At 36.6% G+C, this 25,523-nt stretch overlaps 1 protein-coding gene across 2 annotated transcripts in view; it reads right to left on the bottom strand.

Moving 5' to 3' along the window:
• The window catches only part of olfm2a (olfactomedin 2a), a 72,817-nt gene that overhangs the window by 32,590 nt on the left and 14,704 nt on the right, over nucleotides 1–25,523 (bottom strand). Inside the window, exon 1 of one of the 2 annotated variants that reach the window (XM_016516234.1) lies at nucleotides 2,881–2,970. The exons of the other annotated variant lie outside the window; for it this stretch is intronic. The gene's annotated coding sequence lies outside the window, so the exon portion shown is untranslated. Of the gene's footprint in view, nucleotides 1–2,880; nucleotides 2,971–25,523 lie in introns of those variants that run through there. 2 annotated transcript variants of the gene reach the window in all.

Raw genomic sequence — 25,523 nt, 5'->3', positions numbered from 1 at the left:
CCTGATGCATCGGTACGTTAGAGTTGAATCAGCTCAACACTGCCATCATGCGTTTGTATATGAGTACTGCAACTACTGTAAAATTTTGAAGGTACTATGTGTAATTTTTTCAGTGTTAGTCCTGTTAGTCCAATAGTCCTTTTTGAGTTTGGCATGGGACAGGAGTTTTTGGCAAACCTGACCTTTTTTTTGTTTGTTGAAGTTTTGCTTTCTGTTTGGAACATTAATTATACACCCCACATTGAAAGTTTGCATGAGCAGGTGTAATACAGCATAACATAGATACACACGTATCTAACGCCCTCTGTGGATTATAGAGTAATAATTAGTCAAAGCCTGTTGGCTGCTAGGCTTCCAGAGCAATCTGTTTTGTTTATTTTTGTGTCACATCAACAGGAATTCAAAGGTTACACTGAACAGCATGACCTGATTTCTCAGTAAAATAAACCACACTAAAAATGGATTTTCAGTGAGAGATAATAAAATTCATTTTTTTCCGTAGCAACAAGCCATTTGTAAACATGTACCCAAAAAATAAAAAAATAAAAAATAGTCATCATTTAATCAGAATGTTGTTTCTTTTCTGTAAAACGATCTATCTTCTGTAGAACACAAAAGAAGTTGTTTTGCAGAATGACCATATTATGAAAATGAATGGGGCTCTTAAAGTTTTAAAAATTACCAGAAGGCACTGTACAAGTAGCCCCTACAATAGCCTTCTATTACAAAAGGCCTGAAATTTACATTTTTGTAAATTTATGCTACAATTAGCAGTTGCCATTTCGCAATAACTCTCAAATCTCATGTGCCCTTACATACACATCAGGTTTATAGACATTTGAACAAGCATAGAATTTACCATATAGCGTATACAGCACATGTATAAATATAACTGGTGGAGCATGGTGCTAGCAATACCAAGGTCATGGGTTTCATACTCACAGAAAACACATACTGATAAAATGTAGAGCCTAAATGCACCAAGTTGCTTTGGATAAAAGCATCTGCCAAATGCATACATGTAAAAATCAGTAAAATTGATCTGCAAATGTCACCCACAGCTTTCACATGCTTTACTATCATGCAAAGAGAGCGCAAGCAACACTGTTTCATTTAAATGACCCCAAAAACAACTTTTCTCTGTGTAGGTTTTTTTAAGTAGGACGAATCATTTTCACCCACCTGAGTACACTAACCTCACCAACTGAAGGTTTTCACCAAAGCTACATTAGCCTTCAGTTTGAGCGAAAACACTTTGAACACATTTAAGATAGAGATGCTTACAGTTCATCTGAGGTTATTTAGATATGGAAATACACTGAGTATCCAAATACTGTCAGATGGACTTAGCACTTGCTGTATTCTCCAGTGCCACAGTATATTACTCTGGGCCTGTGTTTGATAGCCTCATAAAATGTATCGGAGTGAGAATTGATTTTGGAAAGACAGAACAAACAACCTGCTCATTCTTCTAATCATTAAAGTAAACACAAAATTGTCCTTCTCAGTATCGAATACACTTTATGAGACAGTCTGTGGTAATGAGGTTTTGCATTATAAAGTAGCTTGTTCTGTGGTAATGTCCACTAGAGGATGCTGTTGTTCAACAGATGGCCACTCCAGGTAAGACACCGTCTCTCCTGTGAATGAACAGGTAGAATCATCAAGGAGACAACATGCTTTTATCCTGACCATTAAATGAGATCAGAGTGAGACTCAACATGGTTTACGTGCACACAGCAGCAGAATAACGTTGTTAGTTGTTTGGACTGCTAAACACATTTCTAAATGCTAAATGTGATGAAATGTGAGAGAGTAAATTTTCACTTTTGGGTGAATTGTTCCTTTAATAATCCCCTAAAACAGAATCAGCTAAAATAACCACTATATTATAATTAAATTTTAGCTATAGAACATTTGCGTCGAAATACACGGCTACTTTTAAATGGCTGTCAGTGGAAAAATATGCTTTTATTAACCAAGGCCCGGTTTCATAGACTGGGCTTAGTCTAAACCAGGATTAGGCCATAGTTCAATTAGGACATTTAAGTAGTTTTTATAAACATGCCTCAGAAAAAAGCATTACTGGTGTGCATCTTAAGACAAAACAAAGGCACTGACATGTTTTAAGATCTACGGAGCCGCACACATGACATGCAAGGAAAAATAAATGAATCGTGCGCACGATTTACTAATTTGTTCCCTCGATGTACTAAAACATGCACACGATTACTAATTTGTTCCCTCGATTTGCTAAATCGTGCGCACAATTTACTAATTCGTTCTCTCGATTATAAATCGTGCGCACAATTTATAAATCGAGGGAACGAAACAGTAAATCGTGCACATGATTTAGCCTACTATTTTTTTCCTGCATGTGCCATGTGTGGGGCTCCGTAAAGATCAGTCAGTGCAAGTTTCTTTCAGTCGAAACAGCTCAGATTACATTTTAGTCTAGGACTAGGTTTAAGCCTTGTCTGTGAAACCGGGGCAAGTGTTTTAATTAGGGAGAGTACTAACAGGGCCATGCTAACCAGCCAGACTTTATCCCCTTGGTTTATGCAGACATCATTCAATCCGTGCCTGTTTGCTGTTGTATGTAGGCTACATGACAATTTGAGAATCACACCTGTAAATACAGTTTAAAATCCCAAGCTCTGACTATGTGAACCGTACAGCCGTGCATTTTGTGCTGCAGTCACGAGCTGCTGTTGAGTTTCTTCCCTTCTTGCCCTGCAGGCCTCTCAGTCTGCTATTTCTGTCCACAGCGCTCCCATCCTCATTAATGATTTTACTCATATTCTCACACACTAACGTGGTCTCACATACACACCCGCTTAAGAATGCATTCGCACAGGTAAACACGCACAGCGCACATACCTGTTCAAACGCAGGCTGCCGTGTTTATCGAGCACTCAATGCTAAGCATTCATTTAAAATTTGATTGTGGTGCTTGCCTTCAGGGCTTCTGGTTTAAAGGGCATTTTTAATCAGTTCACACAATTTAAATTAACTTCAGCTGCAGAGCGCAGTGATTTTGGCCGCCTGCAGGTGGCAGTAAAGATCTAGAGTTTACCAAATAGCCTCAGAACCTCTCCAAGGACACCGATTTACTATTCAAGAACCTGTACCATAATAAATGTGTCTGCTCGGCATGTCCAAGACCACAGTCACTGTCTTGTAAATGCTTTCCTACACCTGCACATGCACAAAGAATTCAGCCAACAACACATCAAATATTCACCACTCTCAGTTTGCAAACACCACAAACTACACAAGGCACTGTTTTCTACATCATCAAGTGCTGAACCGTTTTTAAAAGGATAGATCAACAAAAAATGAATATTCGTCATCATTGACTCATTCACAACCAGTCTTCATGAGGGTGAGTGAATACTAAAATAGAATTTTTATTTTGGAGTGAACTTAACCTAGTCACAGTAGATTTCTCTTCACACAAATGCATCTAAATGCAGCTCAGGTTTGTGCCGTAGCTGTTGCATACAGATCAGTATATGGATAGTAAATACTTTGTGCTTGTGGGATTTTACAACAGAGATTGCCGAGAGCGTGTGCTGTACAGAGACCACCGTGCACGTAACATGCAACGTCCATCTCGCTTTCCCTCTGCCAGCACTTAACTCCTGCCCAAATCTCGCTAAATAATGCAGCCCGTCACCGCCAGCCCTGGATCCTGCAGCGTCACAGCACCCTGAACACATCAACTCTCATTATGTGTTCTGAGAATTAGCGCTGTGATGTAGGCCTGTTACACATTTATCCATGTGCTACAAACAGACTGTGACAGTGCTGAATGAGGGATGACCGAGGCCACTGGCTGGTTAAACTTGTCTTCCTATTTTATGCCAACGTTACCTTTCCCATGATAAATATGTCTAAAATGGCAGCATTATTGAGCTGGTGCTCAGCAGGGAACAGGATGTTCTGTGAGATGAAGCACTTTGGTTGCAGAAGAGGTTTTGAGAGCTGATGCTGTAGGGATGCCGGTGTGTAATTTCCTCTTATGAGTGATGGGTGTGAGTAGAAGCTTAAAGCTAAAGTGTATAATTTTTCTGATGCTAAAATACTTTCTCCTATTCCAGGTTAATGTACAGAGTCAACTAGAAGTATTTCAGATTCAGCTTGTTTTTTTCTCTTCCCCCTATTACATTGATCGTATTTGTTTGATATATGTGTGAAGTACATAATGGCCAGATTCTGTCAATGTCTTTGTCAAACAGTTTTCATTGTCGCTGTGTTAAGTTAAAGGACCGCAATGGAAAGTTTTTAAATTCATTGTTAAGAGTCTAAATTATTTAGCTTTTACTGTGAAATGAACTATAAGTAAACAACTTGTAGGTTGATTTCCCTGATTCCTGATTTCAATTTTAAACAGGAAAACGAAGGTGTGTAGCAACTCATTTCATTCAGCAGGTGGAGTCCATCTCATAAATAAAAATGACTATCCTTATTAATGCATAAATATTTAAAATTCTGGACAGCACCTATAAGCAGATATAGTAATTATTTTCATCTAATACAAATTCTATACTGCTAAAAATTCTATATATTCAGTATTTTGTCTAGATAAAAATAATATACTAAAAACTAAATTTGTAATGTGCAGAATGAAAATAGATATTCAATAAAATTTCGAATTAGTGTAACTGTTTTTCTTAAACTTTAAGCAAGCTTTAGATGACAGCAAAGGTAATCTAAAAATGTAGAAACAGAGAATTGTATATGAACAATTGAATATCAAATATTTGCTGATACGTCAGTCATCAATCAAATCTATTCAATAAATAAAATAACAATAATGTACAGTACAATATTGAAAACTGATATGGTACTGATACATAGTGTATCCATAGCTAAGTTTTTAATATTGATCTTAATTAAAAAAAAAAAACATCTAAAATGAATTTTGTTCCATTTGTCTACTGGAAATGCATGGTCAAGTTGAATGCATTGCATTGTGGGATACAGCACTCCCTGCAGTGTGCTCTGTGGGATACTGCAAATGCAGTAGGTCATCTAAGTATTCTATGCATACAGAAAATTTGCATATTTTGCACATTATACATACAGTAAATAAGCATTATTTATTAGCATGATAGCGTGCTGTTCCAAATATAGCCAGTCATTGTTTCTACAAGTTCCCTTGTTGCCACGAGTGGCAGAGAAATTATTTCACCTTTAAGGAGTATAAAAACGGCACTGTTATTTATCTAAGATGTTTTTCTAACCTTGCACACATGCATGCAGCAGCTCACACATGCACACAGTTGTTTGGGCAGAACATGACTGCAAACAGAGCCAAGCAGTCTCCTCTCCTCACATCCTTTGCCAATATGGCCCAACGCTGCTGTTGTGAGGGGACACAGAGCCATAGCAATAGCATCCTGGCCTGTTCTATTTATGACCGGTCCCTCTGTATGCCACGATGAGTCAATAGTCACAAAGAGAAAGAGATCTTTAAACCGGAGCAGTGGCATACTAGCCGAATGCCTCGCTGTCTCTCTAGGTGAGAATAAGACTGCTTTGCCTCCCCATTGAGTTAATGATGCTGTGCACATTCATCTCACAACCGATTACAATGATCACCGTTCGCCTCAATGACCCAATTACACCCACAGCCACGGAGATTAATTCTGTGAATAACATTCCCCGTGAACATTGACTCGACACGCTGACCCTTCCCGCTGATATGAACTAATCAAACATTCATTCTGTGGTGGGAAATGAAAAAAAATCCCCTCCGTTCTTGTAATTTGACTAATTACTGACAGAAAATTGGGTGTCTTAAGCCTGAGCGAGAAGAAGCCGAGGCCATGAGAAGGCCTGTTAATTGAGGTGACCCCACACGGTTATGCGTGTCGTCTAAATGCCCGCTTCTGGGTTTAGCCTTGATGCTGTCTTTGAAAATAATTGGCTTTTCAGTTTGAAGCTGAATGAAAGCTACTCCACATTTGAGCTGGTCTTACTCTCTTTAAATGGCGCTATATTTTAAAATGGAAGTAACCCTTTAACCTGTAAATGGTTGAAAGTTAACACCACTGCATGTTGAGACTTTCCAAGCTAGCTTGGAGCTCGCTGAAACATGCAGGGATTGTATTGTACTGACAGCAGGTTGGTACTCTTGGCACTCCAACTCAAAACCAGGTTTAAAAATAATGAACGTCTCTGTAAATAAGAACTGGTGTAATATGACTTCTCAAACTGTTCTTTGGGGTTTGTTTGTGCCAGATTTGACAAATATAAAGTGGATCCCCTTATATGCTAAAGCTAAAATAAGCAATAATGGTGTTAATAACCTGAAATATCCTTCTAGAAACTGTACGGCTATAAGTAGCAATGCCATTTTTTGTTAATAATATGTGTAGGCTTTGTTATTTGTCATGGCTTATATGTTCACATTAACGCAATCTGTTTGCTCTTAAGTTCCTCTTAAGAATCCTTCTCATCAGTGATTTATAAATTCAGGGATGAGAGAATGTTCCAAACAAACTAACCTTTTCACATTTATGTTCCAGTATCTCATAATTCACAAACTGTGCACTGATGTACACCCTTGTGATAAGGGAACCGAGATCTTACTAAATGCTTGTTGCAAACTAAACACTATATGTACTATTCCTCTGTATACAAACTGTGTGACTATAAACCATTAGACCAAGGAGAAAGCACTGGAAAGCTATTACCCATATGTAACACGTAGCACCTGTACTAATAATATTCTGGGAAAGTATTATGACCCAGTGGGGCTTTTAAGTCAATGCTCATGCTCGATTTTTTTCAATTAATCGGTCGAACTAGGCACACGTGCAGCATTAGCCAAGGATTTGTTGCTAATGGGACTTAAAAGGTTCTTTTCAGTAGCTGTGCTTACATGGAGCCTAATAATCAGATTATTAGCGCAGTTTGAATTAAAAAAACACGTCAGTTGTGAATGTCGGATTCTAGGACAATAACTCGCTTGAGGGGAGTGCTTTTAGCGTTACGGAGGAAAATGTATCTAGTAAGTTGTCACGTGAGTTATCATCATTGACTTCATGACCTGCAATGTTTGCCTGCAGTGGTCTTCCTCCCATTGTTTCATCCATAATGTCGTAGCACGTAAGACAATGGCTAGCACATATCGTGAAAATGCATGTATACCAGTTTTTTGTTTTCTTTTTAAACAAAATGTTATGATTAAAAGTATTCGTTGGCAACCTTTTTTTCCCTGACTAAAACGAGACGACACCAACAACATTAAGCACTCTAACTATAAAAAAGACAAGACTTTACTAGTTTAGTATACCAACAGTACAATTGCAGGGTATTTTTATTAAGTAAATAAATATGTAAAGGTATTTGTAGTAGCCTATACTTCGCATGAAATAAATGTATTTCAAATACATTTTAGTATATTTATTTTTCACTAGGGAAGGTTCAAGTACAGACATCAACACTGTCAAAACAATCAAATATGCAGCGAATGATGTCACCATTTCCACAAATTCCCGTTTTTGTAGTTTATACAGAGACAATAACATATCATTTTCAAAAACTTGCACTTTGAAACCAGTTTTCAAAACTTTGCATTTTCAGGCCCTCTAAACACTGTTGTTGTGCAAATGAATGGCCAATGCTGTTTAAAATGTAGTTTAAAATGAAAAACTCTCTATCTAAAATCTCTTTATATTTTCTTCATAAAAAACAGCAGACCTTGATGGGTTTTACCAAATGTTAAGAGTTTAAATCCCCCTATCATAAACACATTTTCTACCCAGAGATTTACTTTATCTATGCAACCTGGCAACCATGCACACACTCTCTCGACACTGTGGAATAAGAGCTGATGACCTGAAAATATCAACAAACATCTATTTGATGAACAAATAATTGTGATTATTAGTTTAATCATTATGCAGCATGACTAAATATGCCCAAGACTACAATTTCCAGCCTTTGGGCAACTTAACTAAATAAAAAAAGCAGGATGGGTTGACTATGATAAAAACTAAAAAGGACATTTGATATAAATGTATACAACAAATAACACACACATAAATATGATTACTTAGCATTCATATAAACAGTACATTCAGAATGATAAGTTGGGAAATATTCCAAATAAAACAAAAGCTGTCAATGTAAAAATAGCTAGTGATAACAGAGAAGATACCAATATATGGTTATGTAAAAATGTGTGAGTTTATTAAAACTGAACTTCATTAAGTAACTATGCATCTGATCTACTGAAATAAGCACACTTATTGATAAGACATAAATGAAAACATGGTTAAAACATAAAGATGTGGATCTGTCGTCCTTGAGTCAGTAGATCATAATAAGGTACTATCCTCATGGTCAGTGTTTACATTCCAAGAGTAAACCGTATTTATTTACTTGAATTATTTTTGTGATGTTTCTATGAGTAAAATTTGATTAAAAGAGATAATACTCCCTCAATAATAAACCCTGGGTTATTGTTCACATGGGACCCAGAAAGAGACAAGAACAGATCATACTTTAAAAATGGCTGCCGTGAACAAGCAGAACTAAAAATGGCATGTAACACTCAAGATACTGAAGAGAATGTCTTTCTGACCAGTGAACTCAATTCTTTACACCTGCTATGGTGGCCTGACCCACCTTCTGACACGGCAACATTCAGTCTCTTACGCCCAATCACACAACTTGATTTACCCAAGCAAAATGTGTTCCTGAATCAACATCCTTTTTTTTTTTTTTGCCATGGACCAACATTACTAGCAACCAATCATAGACCTAACCTGATCTCTAACTAGGGATGCACCGAAATGAAAATTCTTGGCCGAAGCCGAACAAAATGAAACACTGGGCCGAAGGCCGAATACCAAATACCCAACACGGTTTTTCACATTTTTCCCCCATGTAGGCCTATTTAGCCTTTTTTTTTCCACTATTGCATAAATTAAATAGCCAAAATGTGCTTTTTACTGTTTTGTCCTGCTTTTCAAATAAAAACTCAATTACAAAACAACAATTTAAAAATATTTACTTAACACTGAACATTTTTTTACATTATAGCAGACAGTATACCAACAAAGCACAATTTAACTTAAAATTAATAAGTTAATAAGTGACCATTTTTGAGACTTGAATCAGGCATGTCTTTTTTACTGTACAAATAAAGGCAGCTTTGCTGAGCAGAAGCGAATTCTTTTAAAACATTAGAATATATTACAGATCCCAATTTGAACACTGTGTGAATGTTATAATAAATGTATTAATAGAGCTGTTGTAGGGTAATTATTATTATCATTATTATTGTCTTACTTTTTTATTTTATTTTACAGTCGGTGCTTCGTGCTTGTAATGATTTCTGCGTCTTTCTCTGAGTTTTAAATACTTTCACACTGCCGACATGTTTGCTGCATTAGTGCGTGCCTCTATTTGATCGCGTTAGTCATTGTTCGGTACCTATTATTTGGCCTTTTCGCTTATTCGGCCGAACACCGAAAGAGATTTTTTTGCTATTTTCGGTCGAATAATTGCGGTTGCCAAACATTCGGTGCATCCCTATCTCTAACCCTAACCTACACCTGAAATAAAAGGGAAAGGACTGGATGATAAGGATGAATACTCAAGCTCCTAAATGCAATCCTAAATCTAACCATAAAATCTGATTGCTTTTTATGGGAATGTGGATTCAAAAACAGCAAACATGTTGACACATTCTACTGGGTAAATCACATTAAACTGGCACCCCCCATTACATTTGCATTTATGTTTCAGCAGATGCTTTCCTCACCAAAGCGGCGCACAGTTAAATGAACCAGTAGCGTTATTGGCAATTAGCATGACAGGTAACTGAAATTACACAAAGCTTGTAAACTCTGTTTAAACCTTCAGATGTGTTATCCACAAAGCAGCTGAAATCCACAAAGCCTCAGGATCAGATGGTGTAGGCAACAGAAAGCCTTGTGCTGAACTGCTGAACTTACACTTGCTGAACTCACAGGGTCCCACTGCTGTGAAAACCTCCTATATCACTCTAAAAAAAAAACATGGACAAGTCTCACAATCCCAAGACTACCTATAGCTCCTACCTGTCTAATCAGGTTCTAGAAGAGGTAAAGACTTACTGTATATTGTGGCAACCACTCATTTAATATCCAAAGATCGTCCTCGCAACTTGCCATAGAGGCAGCATTGTTTGTTTCCCTTTGAATGTCGTTTCTATCTACTTCTGCCAAGAACTGCATCCAAACAATACCATAGCCAAGAAATATGCCAGAATCCCTGATGTGCCCTTCTAAAGCCATCTCACATATTACGAGCAAGAGGCAGTCACAAAGACCAACAGCATTTTTGGTTACAGTTTCACATAGAGTTAGACCTATGTACAGTGCTGCCTGCATTGGAACACAGCTGTTTGTAATGCCTGATCAAAAGAAAAAAGTATAATGCAAAAGTTCCTATCAAGGAAAGTCAGTTCACTGAGCATCCTCAGACTTTGCAATGCCTCCAAACAGCTATTTCGGGCATGTAAGACCAACTCCCCAGCTAACATTTCATGGTATAGGGCCAGTGTAGGCACGATATGGGCTTGAGGTGTGGGCCTCAAATGGGTTTCTCCACAAGTTTTATGTCGGCTCTATATGAATTAGCCCCGTCAGATTATTTATGAGATTCATATGGGCCCATTCATATATGGATGAACATATTTGGGGCTGATACCTCAAATCCATATTGTGCTTACATTGGCCCTAGCATGAAATGTTGTCTAAAGTCTTGAATGGGAAATGCAGAAAGTTCAAAAACTGCTGGCAAAAATTACATTTAAATAATATATTTCAAATCAGTAATAAGTCTGAACTGTCCCAAAGCATATTTCAGGCTGGTCCCGCCAATGCGCATGCAGTCCTAAGCGCAAGTTTTAGGTGTCTATGGAAACCGGAGTTACTAACGGCAGTTCTGTGATGGCTTTACCAATTGGCTCTTTAATTTAGAAGACGGGACTTGCATTACTAGAGCCGCCCTGGAGCCACCATATTATGTGTTGCAGTTTTTCCCATTCATACAGTGCTTGTCAAAAGTTTGGAAACATTATGATATTTAAATATTTTTAATGAATTCTGTCATGCTTACCAAGGCTCACCAAGGATCATGTGACACTGAAGACTGAGCTTTGCATCACAGGTATACATTTTAAAATATATTACAAAAGAAAACAGTTATTTTAAATTAGTCCCTTGGTGAACATGAGTGGCATCTTTAAAAAATATTTAAAAATCATAAAGCTTCCAAACTTTTGACAATACCAGTGCACTGTTGTGGTATATATAGTCTTTGATATTACCTACTAAATATATAGTTGAACATCATTACATGAGTTAAAGGTTGAAAAATAAAACAAAAACAGAGGATAGGCTAAGCTAACAGGCAAAATGGTCAATGGTTTGCTAAGCTAACTTAAAAACACTAAGATTGGGAAGTATTTAATTTCACAGTATTTAATCTACAACTATGGTTATATACTATTATATGTAACCGTTTAAAAGGTATTTATGGTCATGAAGGCTCTAAATACAGTATTTATTAAAAGTACTTTCAGCCAGTGAAATTGCTTTGGTGTCCTTCAGGTAAACTCAACTCAATTGGTGAAACATTTTTTCCCTTTTTTGGCCATTGGCACCTGCACTGCATTATGCCGAGTTCACACTGCACGATTTTCAAACTCGTCGGATCGCTGTTGTTTTCACACTGCGGGACTATCTGGGGTAGCATTCAGTTGTTGCTGTGTTCACACTGCACGATGGATCGGCGACAGTGGCTGTAGCTCATCGCCGATGTAGTTTTCAGTCAGAAACCATTGCACACAGCGAGATTGTGAATCGCCGACAGCTCTAGATATTTAGCATGCCAAATATTTCACGGGCGTCTGCGACCTGTCGGCGATTCCCTCAGATCGCGTCTTTGATAATTCACACTGCGTGATTGTCACTCGCGTGAATGAGTACCGATTTGCCTCCGATGTCGGGCATTTGTCGGCGATTTCGCAAAACCTGTCGGCGAGTGAAAAATCGGGCTAAAATCGTGCAGTGTGAACTCGGCATTTGTTGGTCTACCAATGACTACAATTCACGTATAGGCATCATCACTTCAGCTTAAAATGTCATGTGTATGACACATGTATGTATAGATGTGTGTATATATATTACAAATATCATTGGCATCTGCTAAATGTATTATTGTAAAAAAAAAAAAATTAAATATACATTATACTGTCTTGTAATACCACAAGACTGTTTTGAAGCTTTAAGGCAGCAGGGTCACAGGTAACATGTAAACATAGTTTTCAATTCTTTCTAGTCTACAGTATAGCAAAGTAGAAAAAACACGTAGAGATATATTCTGTTTTTGTAAAACATGTCTGGATAAGTGCTTATGATTGTGAAAAATGGGTCAGTGGCCTCTAGCATTCTATAGATGGAAAAAAATCCTCACTCCAGGACATCAAACATGATGAAATCAAGTGGGCTATAAAGATTGTGTGTCAATCCCTGTCTCGCAGGAGTAATTTTTTCCTCAGACCGTGGGGCTACAGTACATGTATTCACTCTCAAGTGCTCCGAGTGTGAAAGACTAGTGACATTTCAGGAACCATAAACTGCCACAGTTTTCTGTGGTAAAAGATAATACAAGTGCTCATAATACACTAATTAGACTACCACTGTTTTAGAGCTAAAAGGAGGCAAGAGGCTGGCACAGAAAGACCCTACTGGACCCTAGCAGACAAAAGCACATTCTTTGAGTGCTCATTAAGGCAAGGAAAAAGAAATCGATAAATCCCACTAATTAAACCGTTGTTGTTTATATGATGCTACTGTGAGGGTGCAAATGGCTATTAAGAGACCGAAAGGTATTTGGAAGTGAGGGTTAGTGCAGATTCAAAAATGACTCTGGTGTGAAACACGAGTGAACTTTCTTCCAGAGATTGCTTCTCTGCAGGTTATGAATGTGAATGTGGACTGTGTAATTTAATGAGGAGGCTGCTGTAATTACTTGAACAGCTACGGACGTATAAATCACAACACATCTCCAGACCAGCGCCCTAATGGGAAATGTTCTTGAGGAGAAAAAAAGGATTCCACATTTAATGCAGTGTAGAGTAAACGTCTATAATTTCAAAATGAATAATGTGTCCAGAGCCTGCGGTTTCTACAAGGATTTGTGTGTTTAGTTTGGCATTTAGAAACGTGTTTATTGCTACACACGGCTTCCTTTCAGATAAATAATGTTGGTTACATTTAGACTTGCATGTTCTGCCGGACAGAAGATTACAGTGACTAATGAGAACACGAGTGAAATGCATTAACATGCCAGTTTTTCAGTTGTGGGCGTAAAAAAAAGGCGATAAAATGATAATTTAGATGAAGTTAAACAGGCAGGCAGGGATGGTAGACAAGTCGAGAGTGTGTTTCCATTCACTCCTCTTGTCCTACTAATCCCATGGCTACTGTAGGACTCTTTTGGTCCATGTCCCACCGGTGGCCTTCAGTAATTGTGTGTATAGCTCATTGATCCATTTCGTGTTTGCACAAACAAAAGGAAGAAGGGGAAAGTACAGGGAAAGATAAGCAGGCAAACAAGAGGGCTAATTTTTAATGTGATGAAGAGGATAGTTCGCATAGTCAACAAAACGTGTAGATGACACCACACTCATTGGCCTCATTCAGGACGGTGACGAGTCTGCTTACAGTCAGGAGGTTAAAGAGCTGGCTGTCTGGTGCAGTCACAACAACCTGGAGCTCAACACGCTCAAAACTGTGGAGATGAGATTTGTATATTTTTTATTCCTTATTTTACTTGTTCTATTTTTTATTTATTTTTATTTTTTATTATCTGTGTTTTTTTGTTCTGTCACTGTCATTCTGTTACACTGTGGAAGCTTCTGTCACGAAAACAAATTCCTCGTATGTGTAAACATACCTGGCAATAAAGCTCAGTCTGATTCTGATTCTGATGAATTAATTAACATCATCATAACATCATGAATTATTACTTAATAAAAAAAATCTAAATGTTTGAGAATTCATGCCATATGACATTACAAGCTGAATTTGCCTTGTCATAAAAAGTCAAATTATCACTTGAACAGATTGCATGTTTCTATTAAAACTATGGATGGAAAGACTGGCTTAGTTGGTCACCAGCTTATGTTTTGCATTGAATGTTGGATCATGGGATGTTGGGATCCCACCAAGCTTTTTAACCTCTAAAACCTCTTTAATCAACCAGTTTTTCTTGAAAAACATTCTGCAGTAAAGTTTTATACCGTGTGTTGGTTCACCAGCATAAACCAGTTCGATCCGGCATGGGAACTCATGCTAGTCTAAGCGGGTCTTTTCTGCAGGGTTGTAAGCAGCAATTTCAGATTTCTCAAATGCCAGGCAAATACTCCTGTAGCTTTTCATTCTATTCAGTGTATTAGCAGTGCACTTAGGTGAAGAGCCATGGCCCATAACAATGAGATCCTGGCTTTGCTTCCGTAGCATGCTATCACATTGCTAATCCATTCAGAATAACGCAGGGAATGTGAAATGAGTCCTCCCTGAAGACAAATTTCCCTTTATTAATATGTTACACTTCATGCCATTTTTCCTCATTAAAAGATGTCTGTTTGCAGACCGTCTCAGGGTCTGTTGGTAATTTGAAGCATCAAGTAAACTGGAAGCACTGGTGTGGTACGTTTGTTAAATATGTTAGTCTAATGACTAACCTCGGTCAAACCTGCATGGGGTTTGTTTCTGTGAATATGTGAGAGGATTAGGAAGTGCAGTATCCGTTCAATTTATTCTACTTTATTTATATGAAATAAAGCTGAAAATGGTATGGATTTACTAAATATGGTTTTTAATATGTCTGCATGAATTACATTTCTGTAACGCACAATTAAAGGGATATTCCCCAGAAAATGACCCGTCTGTTATAATTTACTCCCCTCATGGGGTTCAAATTATTTTTCACCCTTTTTTATTTATTTCAAATGCTTTTCTGTTGATGAACACCTTGGCCTTTTTTTCTATACAATAAAAGCATAGAGTGACCTTTGACCAGAATTATTGTAGTTAACTAAAGCTAAAACTATTTAAAAAATGAAATGTTGCCTTGGCAACTAACTGAAAAAAATTAAGTTCAAGCACTAAAATGACTAATTATAAATAAAGACTAAAACTAAAACGGAAAAAAACATAGTAACACTTAAAGCCTTTATGTATTATCCAGTATAAAGTGTTATTAAAGGGTATAATGCTTTATAATTATTCATAATGTGCATTATATCTTGTAAATAATTATAACCAAATTTTAAATGCATAGTGTAACAATGAATTAATTATTCATGAGATTGTACAATGCATTATAATGTGCATTACAACAACACATAATTAATGCATTAAAACTACTTTTATAATGCATTATACATAAAGGCTTTAAGTAAAGTGTTACCAAAAAAAGCCTAAATAGTAATATTAAAAAAATAAATAAAAATGACAAAAGCACATAACAAAATTTCAAAAATAATAAAAAAGCTAATTAAAATTTAAACATTTATTTAAAAAAAAAAAAAAAAAAAATTTAATTAACACAAAAAAGGAAAATAGAGAAATGAAAGTCAGTTCAAAATATGAATAAAAATATAATCTGAATAATAATATAGAAATAATATTAAAGCAACACTACCAGTGACATTTAAGCTCCAAAGAGGACAAAAGATCACCATAAATGTACAAAGCTAAAAGTCTAAATGGACGTTATGTCAAGTTCAGTGTACAACAGCGAATGAGATTTGCGAACTTCTGTAGAGAGGAATATTTTCAGCCCATATCAACATATTCTTCCCACACAAAGCTATTGTATGGTTCTAGAGGTAAGACTTGAAATGGACCACATCTATGATATTTTTATTATACTTTTTTGTCATTTCAGCACCCCCAGTGTCTGTTTATTTGAGTTGTATGGAAAAGAGCACTACAGACATTCTGCAAACATTCTGTGTGTTCCTCAGAAGAGAGGAAGTCTTACAGGTTTGGAACGATATGAAGCTGTGTAATTGACATCTTCAGGTAAACTGTTGCTTTAACCATAACTAAAAAACATTTATAGTCCCCACACGCGAAACTGGCAGACGCGCTAAAGAAATAAAGACAGGCAGAGGATCCGTTCTGTCACTCATTTTTAATAAAGCCTTCCAGAGGGCTCGAGCACCAACAAACGTATCAGCCCAACTGCAACCATCGATCCCCGGCAAGCCTAACGAGAAAAATGTGTACGTCAGGCTGTGAGGAGCTCTCTGTCTCTGTTCCACTTCTCCCTTCTCCTCTCCCACGGCTGCACGAGGCAGATTGCGGGAGAGAGGAGTGGAGAGCGAGAGGAGAATTCTGAGGGCGTCTGAGTGGCCGGGGGGGCCTCCTCCTGCGGCAGACATATTCACCTCCCCCCCAGTCTGGCAGAGTGCTGACATATCTGTCCTTGCTTGCTACAAGCTCAGAATTAAGATGGCAGCATGCGAGGCAGGGAGCGGTATAGCCCTGATCAGGCACGCTGCATGTGCTAGCGGCTGTTTTGCAAGAATTCTTCTGGGTTTTTCTCGTCCATCATGCAGCGTAATGGCTTGGATGCTGTCATTGCTTAAATCTAATCTCTGCCTCTGTCTGTCTGTGTCAGTATTTTCTCTCCTCCACTGCTCTTCTTGCACCTCTGGATCGCAGTGAAGCCATATCGCTCAGAGAATGTGGCAATCAGCGGGAGACAAAGCCTTGAAGCTCAATCTCAGAGAAATGTCACATGCATCACAGTCGCCTCATTCATCAAATCAGAGGATCCCTATCATACTCGATTTCGCTCTCTATCCCTCCTCCATGGGCGTTTTCTCTGAGAAGCAAGGAAAAAAATGGCTGACCGTACAAATATAAAAATATTACTAAGTATTAAAAACAGACACTGTCCAACACCCATATGGGTGAAAAGGGAACCTCCACGATGAGTTGATAAGCTCGTTACCCTGTACATATAGGATAAAGCCCACCTATAATGTCCACAATTAGCCTAGAAATTAACTTAAATGAAAATGGATGGACTAATTACAAAGTAAACAACTGCCCACTCAGACTTCCGCAGTTTTGCTCTTGCTCAAACTGGAATGAACTTGAAGTGATGATCTGTGAGGCGGTTGTTAGTGAGCATTTAGCTCACTTAAATTAAAGCAGCATCACCTTGGCTGCGACCTTTATGACACCTGCGTGTTTACAGAGGGATTTGTCAACTAATTAACTGAAATGAAGGTGACTATAAAGTAAATAAAAATAGTAGCTAATCAACAGTTACAGTAGGTTAAAAAAGATACCTGAAATATTCTTGATGTTGTATTAATGTAGTTATAATTTTTTGAAGAATATAAAAATAGATAAGAAGAAGAGGAAAATGATAAATAATTAATTATTTAAAATAAATATTTCAGAATTTAAAATTCCATAAACAGTTTGAATATGGTCTAAATAGGTTGTATATTAATATAACAATACAAAAATAATATGTAAAAAGTAGTGCTGTCAAACGATTAATCGCATCCAAAATGCTAAATTTAGGATTAAAATTTAAATGCTAAATTAAAGGATTTAATTCTAAATCCTTAATGTGTATCAGTGACTCCTCTCTTCCTTCTCTGCTAATGTCTCCACTGCTAAAAGGACATACTATCATAACAAAATTAACAATTCGTCTAACTCTCACATGCTCTTTAAAACATTTTCCTCCCTCCTTTGTCCTCCTCCTCCCCCTCCTTCATCAACTCTAACAGCTGACAACTTTGCCACGTTCTTCATTAATACAATTAAAATCATCAGTGCACAATTTTCCACACGACAATCTGTCAAGCACATCTTACCAGCAAACATACACTCGTTCACATCCTTCTCTTCACTCTCTGAGGCAGAAGTCTCCAAACTCATCCTTTCTAATCATCCTACTACTTGTCCGCTTGATCCTATTCCATCTCATCTCCTTCAAGCCATTTCTTCTGCAGTTGTACCTGCACTCACATCATTAACACATCCCTTCACACTGGTGTTTTTCCATCAACATTCAGACAGGCTCGTATAACCCCACTACTGACGAAACCCACCCTTAACCCATCTCTTTTAGTCACTAGGTTCTGTCATTCAGAAACATGGCTTTTCATATCACTGCTATGCTGATGACATTCAACTCTACCTCTCATTCCATCCTGATGTCAGCTTGTAACTGACATTTCTTGCTGGATGAAGGTTGTATAATAAATATATTTATATATAATATAAATTATATGAATATAAATATATACATGTAAATACATGTAAATATTTTCTAAATATATACTGTATGTATGGGTATTTATATATACATAATAAATATACACAGTACACACACATATATTATGTAAACAAAAACTTTTATTTTGGAAGCGATTAATCGCGATTAATCGTTTGACAGCACTAGTAAAAAGTTTAAAAAAAAAAAGTTTATTATATTCTGGAATTGACTGATTGTTGATTGTGTCAGATGAATATCTTATTTAAAACATTTACAAATAATGACTTAAAAACAGAGAAGAAATTCTACTATAATAGGAAAAAATATTTGTTAGACTGATTCGACTGTTAGATAAGCACAAGGATGAAGTGATATTCTAATCAACATATTTGAAATTACATAGCAATGGTTAGTCTGTGTTGCCAGTATGACTAAACTTTAGTTAATTAAACATTAATTAAATTCTGAAGTGTGATCTGAATGTGCTTTGCACATTGTCTACTTTAATTGTGCACATCTCAGAAATCCGAACGTGATGTTAAAGATGTCACCTCCAGAAAGGGTCAGTCAACGAATCTGAACAAATCTTTTTGGTGATCGGATTCAAACATCCGATTTAAGCCCTACCCATATCCAGATTCTAGCCAAATACAGATCATTTTGTCATTGAAACAGAAACAGTTTGAACCATGGTGTAAGGTAAATCTATGCTTTTTACATGGAAACAAGTCCATCACACACCACTGTTTTTGGTTCCCCTTTCAGTACAGCATTTCCTACAGTAAAAAGACACATTCTCATGCTATTGTTGAGCCATTGTGGTACAAGCATTGATTTAACGATATAATTCTAATTAAACGCAAACTGTAAGGAGTGCCAGTGCTATTCAGCAAGAGAAAATCAAAGTGACAGAGTGATAGGGGTCTAATTATTGCTCTGTTCTTTATAAGGATGTTTAAGATAATAACCCCAGAGGAACATTCTCTCCAACTTCTACCATTATTTCTCTCTGTCTCTCTCTCTCTCTCTCTCTTTCTCTTCACTCACATTTATTTTTTCGAGAATCCCTTGAGCAGGATTATGGATTCAGCTCGTCTACACACTCTTCCTCTGCTCAGCACTGAAATTAACCGATTTGTCTTGCATTCCAACATTGTGTGTAAAACAAAACAATATAAAATGTGCAGGAGAGGAGCAGCAGAAATGAGCACTTGTCTTGTGATTTAACAGACTTGGACTTTGTATAGTATAACTGGATTATTTACACCATAGCAAGAAAATCTACAGGATATCAAGAGCTAAAGTTAGTCGATGCTCAGTGATTGAGAGTTAGTTCATATACATAAGGGTGCCAACTTAAAATTGGTTTCCTAATTAAACGTTGATTTTATACTGATTTCTGTAACTTCATCAAACAGTATTGAAGTGGGGAAAACCATCTACAGTACCACAGAACATTACAGAATCATTGCTAATACTGAGATTCATACTCAGTATTCATACTCGCATACAAAGTGATAACATTTCCTGGAGGATTGTGTAATTAAGAACATGTCTTGTTATTTAAAGGTATATTACAAAAGACCAACAGAATAGAATGTGACATTAGCAGTGTGAGGACCACTAGGCCCACCTTACCGATTTCTATCATTACCGAGGCTCCCTCTAGAAACCCCCCAGTTTGTATGGGCTGGTGCATGCAGACTCTGGATATTGGGGAAAATTAATGACTCAAAGTCATTAAAATTCACCCAAATATTCAATTTCTGTTACAGATTTATATATCTATAAATTATACAGCTGTTAGACGCAGCCATTCGTAAGTCTGACTGCTTGCAGGAAGAAACTGGACATTCTGGTCTGAATACTTATTATGAATGCTGCTGCTATTTTGGGCCGCTATCTATTAGTTGGCATCTCTTAGTTTAGCATTGAATGATGTATGATGATGGTTTACTCATCTACCTACTGTACGTGCACATTTTGTAAAAGGTGCTTTGTGAAGTGCTTTGGCAGGAAAGTGTCTTTTAAGAACATAAGTAAAGTAACACATATTTCCCAGAATAATTTCTCCCCTTTAATACAGTGATGACTCTGTGGCTACAGTTCACTTCTAGCACAGCAGGTAATCACAGGTACTACAGCCTAACATACATTCAACCATTACAGACTTCTAGTCTAAGAATTGGTTTGGAGAGCCATGTTTTCTTTCCTGTGTTCATGTAATTCCTCTCTATATGTCATTGTGTTTTTTATGACAAAAATTTGACATGGCTGAGTGAAATGGTAAAGCACCAGTTACCTCGATCTTTAATTAATATCTATTGATCAAGGTTCTTCAGGTACTCTACTGTTCATTATTTTGTTATTGTCTAAACTTACATTACATGTATGATGTCCACTATAATGCACAATTGTGTAACTGTACAACTAATAAAAATAAATAAATGAATAAAAAATGTTTACAAAGTTTTAATGTAAAAAAATATTATTTTTTCTTTTTGATTTAATAATTTATGCATCAGAAGGTTCAATAAGCAGTGCATTAGCATTTAGATGGCCTCTCGCATTTTCATTTCATAGGGTCTTTAAAGTTACTTATGATATTGTCGTTTTATTAAAAATGTATATCTGACAGAAATACGGGAAGATTTTTTGGGTTGGAGGTGCTGAAATATTCGAATGAGGATGTGCAGCTGAAAAGAATGTTATGCAACCTCAACTTTTTAAAAATGGTCCAGGTAATTTGATGAAAGTACCATCTCTTACATGAAATGAATGAAATCATCTCTTACGTTAAATTAATATATATTCCTGACTGAAGGACAAACATTTCTAAAGAATATTAAGTCAGAACATTTCAACCATGGAGAATATTTTACTTTGAACCGAACCACCACATCTTAAAAGGCAATGCAGTCCATATAATGTATGCAGCAAAAACTAATGAATTTGCAGACTGTCTAATTAGTATTAACATTACTTTAAATTCCCTTGTTATTTGAGGTGTAACATAAAGCTTACATAATAAATTGTTGGGAATACGCATGCAACTAAATTTAAAAGGGTCCTATTATGCTTTTTCACTTTTTCAACTTTAGTTAGTCTGTAATGTTGCTGTTAGACCAATCACAACACACACTGGCCCAGCTAACCAATCACAGCACATTTTGTATTTCAGAAGGCGGGCCTTCATTTGATAAAGGAACTATTCGAGCCGTTCATTCCAGACTGGGGAGAGAGGTGTTGTAATAATGTAAAATATGTGAAAAATAATGTGTTTTTCTCGTGAGCCTGTTCTAGTACACCCCCAAAACAAAATCAAGACTTTGTAAAAGAGCATAATAGGACCCCTTTAAATGATTTGTCAAAAGACGTGAATTTTCTGCAAATCTGTGCCAGTTATAGAGGGATTTGGGTGAGCAGATCCATAACAGCTTTTCTGCAATTAAGCACACATTTAGTTTTTATATGTGTACCACTGTTCAGAACTGTGCTAGCTAACCATGTGCTGATTAGCATCTTTGAGCTAGGTTCAAAAGTATCTAAAATTGTCACTACCATAACATTTGGTGGAGTTTTGGTAGTGACATCTTTGTTGTTGTTTTTTTTTTTGGGTGTACCAAAACAGTCACGACCGAAACATGTCATCATTGTTTTGGTAGTGACAAAAGAGTACACATAATCCTCATATTTGGGGGAAATAAACAAAATTTTAGTACAGTTATGCAACTTTTTAATAGTATTTTAGTATGTTTTAGTAGTGTTTTAAGTATGCGAGTTGACCCTTCTGGGTCCCACTTTATATTAAGAGGCCCTAATACCTGTGTACTTACATAGTAACTAGATGTGTACGTAGTATGTAACCACAGTGTAAGTACACATTGGTACATAGTATCTACAGCTGTAATATTTCTGTTACTACACACATGTAACAACCCCCCCGAATGGTTTGTGTAAGTACAAATGTGTAACAGGACATATATAACTACATTTTGTAACAACAATATGTATAAGAGTAATTGGAACAATTTGATCCAGGGGGTGGAGATGGGTAGGTTTAGGGGTGGAAATGGGATCCAGGGGGTGGAGATGGGTAGGTTTAGGGGTGGAAATGGGATCCAGGGGGTGGAGATGGGTAGGTTTAGGGATATGTAAAGTGGGAGGAGTTGGATCTCAAGTTGGTGGAGTTGGTGCACCACTGTAATACCAGTGTACTTACATGGTAACTCCTCAGGAACTGTCCACTTAATATAAAGTGTAACATTCTGGACACCAACCACAATTTATATATAAAGCCTAACTTACTGGCCGCTGCTGTGTAACATCAGAGTAATTACATGGTAAATCCATAGGGATTGTTTACTTAATATAAAGTGTATCACTTTCTTTACCAAAAAGTGTTGTTACCAATGTCCTGTTACACATTTGTATTTACACATACCATTCAGTGGGTTGTTACATATGTATAGTTACACTTACTAGAAATGTGTACCTTGGATATTATACAATTTGCATACATACACATTTTTTGAAAACATTTTCTTCTTCTTTTTTTTTTTCAAAGACGTCTCCAACTTTGACTTTGGATCAATTCTGTAGAATGACCCATTTATACTGTATAGTATATTTCCATTACTTTAACTCATTAAAATAATTTAATTAATTTCAATGTGTTTAAGTTATACAAGATTCAACTAGACAAGAATAAAAAAAAATGTAAATAAAACAAAGATTACTGGAGTACATTTTACAGCAACATACTATTTTAGTCTTTCTACTTCACAATTTCACATTTAATTCAATGTGTTAGTTGCTGTCACGTTGTAATTTATTGTACAATTTACTAGCAATTTCTGAGTGAAAATTGTTTCTACACAATTTTTTTTTAAAGTGAAGGCTGAATCAGGTGGAAATGTTTTACAGCATGGACATGTCAAGCTTTTTCCCTGCTGCTGCTCACGTGTGCTGGCATCAGCATACTTGCTTCTCAAACATGTAACGTCTGTGCACTTCATGTGCTCCACGTCTGTAGATACTATGTACCAATGTGTACTTACACTGTGGTTACATACTATGTACACATCTAGTTACTATGTAAGTACACAGGTATTAGGGCCACTTAATATAAAGTGGGACAAATTCTGTAATGTGATGTGGTCGCTACCAAAGCATTACTGTCACTACCAAAAATGTGCAGACACTACCAAAACACGGGATGTTTTTCAAACATAAAATATACTGAATTATCAACTAAGATGTTATGATAGTTTTTGTTTCAGTATATATTCAAACTAATGAATACTTAACTTTGAAATAAGTATGATCAACTTTTTGCCTTTTACAAAAAAAAAAAATTGGATTCAAAATACAACAAATCGACTGGAGTACATTTTACAGCAACATACTATTTTAGTCTTTCTACTTCACAATTTCACATTTAATTCAATGTGTTAGTTGCTGTCACGTTGTAATTTATTGTACAATTTACTAGCAATTTCTGAGTGAAAATTGTTTCTACACAATTTTTTTTTAAAGTGAAGGCTGAATCAGGTGGAAATGTTTTACAGCATGGACATGTCAAGCTTTTTCCCTGCTGCTGCTCACGTGTGCTGGCATCAGCATACTTGCTTCTCAAACATGTAACGTCTGTGCACTTCATGTGCTCCACGTCAGTCCCAAGAGTGAGTATCAGAGCCAGCAGGTTGTGCTGCTGTGTGGAAACAGGAGAGGCTTGTTATCTTTGAGAATATCAAATGAGGGCTGACAGTGCTTCTCTTTCTTGGTTTTTGAAAAGGAATTCCCCCAGTACAGGACCTGACTCAGGTATAGCCGCTGCTGGTATTCCACTTCTGAGTCCGCTTTTAAGCACCGCCACAGGGAGACAGGGAAAGGGACGAACATTTCCTCATCAATGCCCCATCTAAGAGTTTGCCACAGCTCCGGCACCCAGAGTGGCCGGCGTATCTCTTTGGCTGTCTGGCTTATGACAGAACAAACATGTCGATAAAAAAGAATCTCCTCTCTCTCTTTCTCTCCCTCTACGGCATTTGCATCTCTTGCCTTCAAATCTCTCTCTCTCTATCTTGCTCGCTCACTCTTTGACAGGTTATCTTTCTGCAGGAGATGCTGCATTGTCACACCTGAGGGTGTCGAGAGGGAAAATATGCTCTGAAAAACAACAAACAGGGACAGGGGGAGATAAAAAAAGAGAGAAATCAAGAAAGAAAAGACAAGGGAATGGTTTGCTACTAGTATAAAGAAAATGACAAATAAAATCAATTTAATATCTCAATTGTTTCTCCCACACACCAAAGGTCCTTTTTCGTGATGCACAAGCACAATGAATTTCTGTATAAATCTTTATAAATCAAATCTCACGTAAAATTTCCAATTAAACTGGCGCATTTACGAATGAATGGTTTTACGTATGATTTACTTAAAAAATAATTTCGCTTGTTTCATGAATCGCATTGAGATTAAATGGAGAGCCATTTTTACACAAAAATAAAAAATACAAAAAGACCCCAGCAATCTCATGTGAGTTTCTTCTAGAGTTTCAGAAGCAAAAAATGATCCGAACTATGGTATCCACAATAAAGCAATAGTTTATTAAAAAATGTAAATTCTGTCATCATTTACTCACTTACCTTCTTAAAAGTTTGGTGTTAAAAGGTTTCCTTTTTGAATTTTTTTTTTTGTATAATAAGAAATGACACATTTTTATTACATGTGACAGTTAAGACATTTATATTACAAAAGATTACTATTTCAAATAAATGCTGTTCTTTTGAACTTTGTATTCATCATAGAATCCTGAAAAAATATTTCAGTTTCCACAAAACATATAAGCAGCACCATTTTTTCCACATTTATAATAAGGAGGAATGTTTGTTGAGCAGTAAATCAGCATATTAGAATGATTTCTGAAGGATCATGTGACACTGAAGACTGGAGTAATGATGCTGAAAATTCAGCTTTGCATCACATGAATAAATTACATTCAAATAGAAACCAGTTATTTTAAATTGTAAAAATATTTCATAATATTGCTATATTTTTTACTGTATTCTATTTTATATTTTACTGTATTTTTGATGAGCATGACAGACTTAAAAACAATTAAAAAAACATCTTACCGACCCCAAACTTCTTCAGTTGAATTACCTACCATCAATTCCATGAATTTTAGACCA

The sequence above is a fragment of the Sinocyclocheilus rhinocerous genome, unplaced genomic scaffold, assembly GCF_001515625.1.
Source record: "Sinocyclocheilus rhinocerous isolate Xijiao unplaced genomic scaffold, SAMN03320098_v1.1 scaffold115, whole genome shotgun sequence".
Lineage (NCBI taxonomy): Eukaryota > Metazoa > Chordata > Actinopteri > Cypriniformes > Cyprinidae > Sinocyclocheilus > Sinocyclocheilus rhinocerous.
The sequence above is the reverse complement of the archived record's forward strand: the minus strand, read 5'-3'. Positions and strand labels throughout refer to the sequence as shown.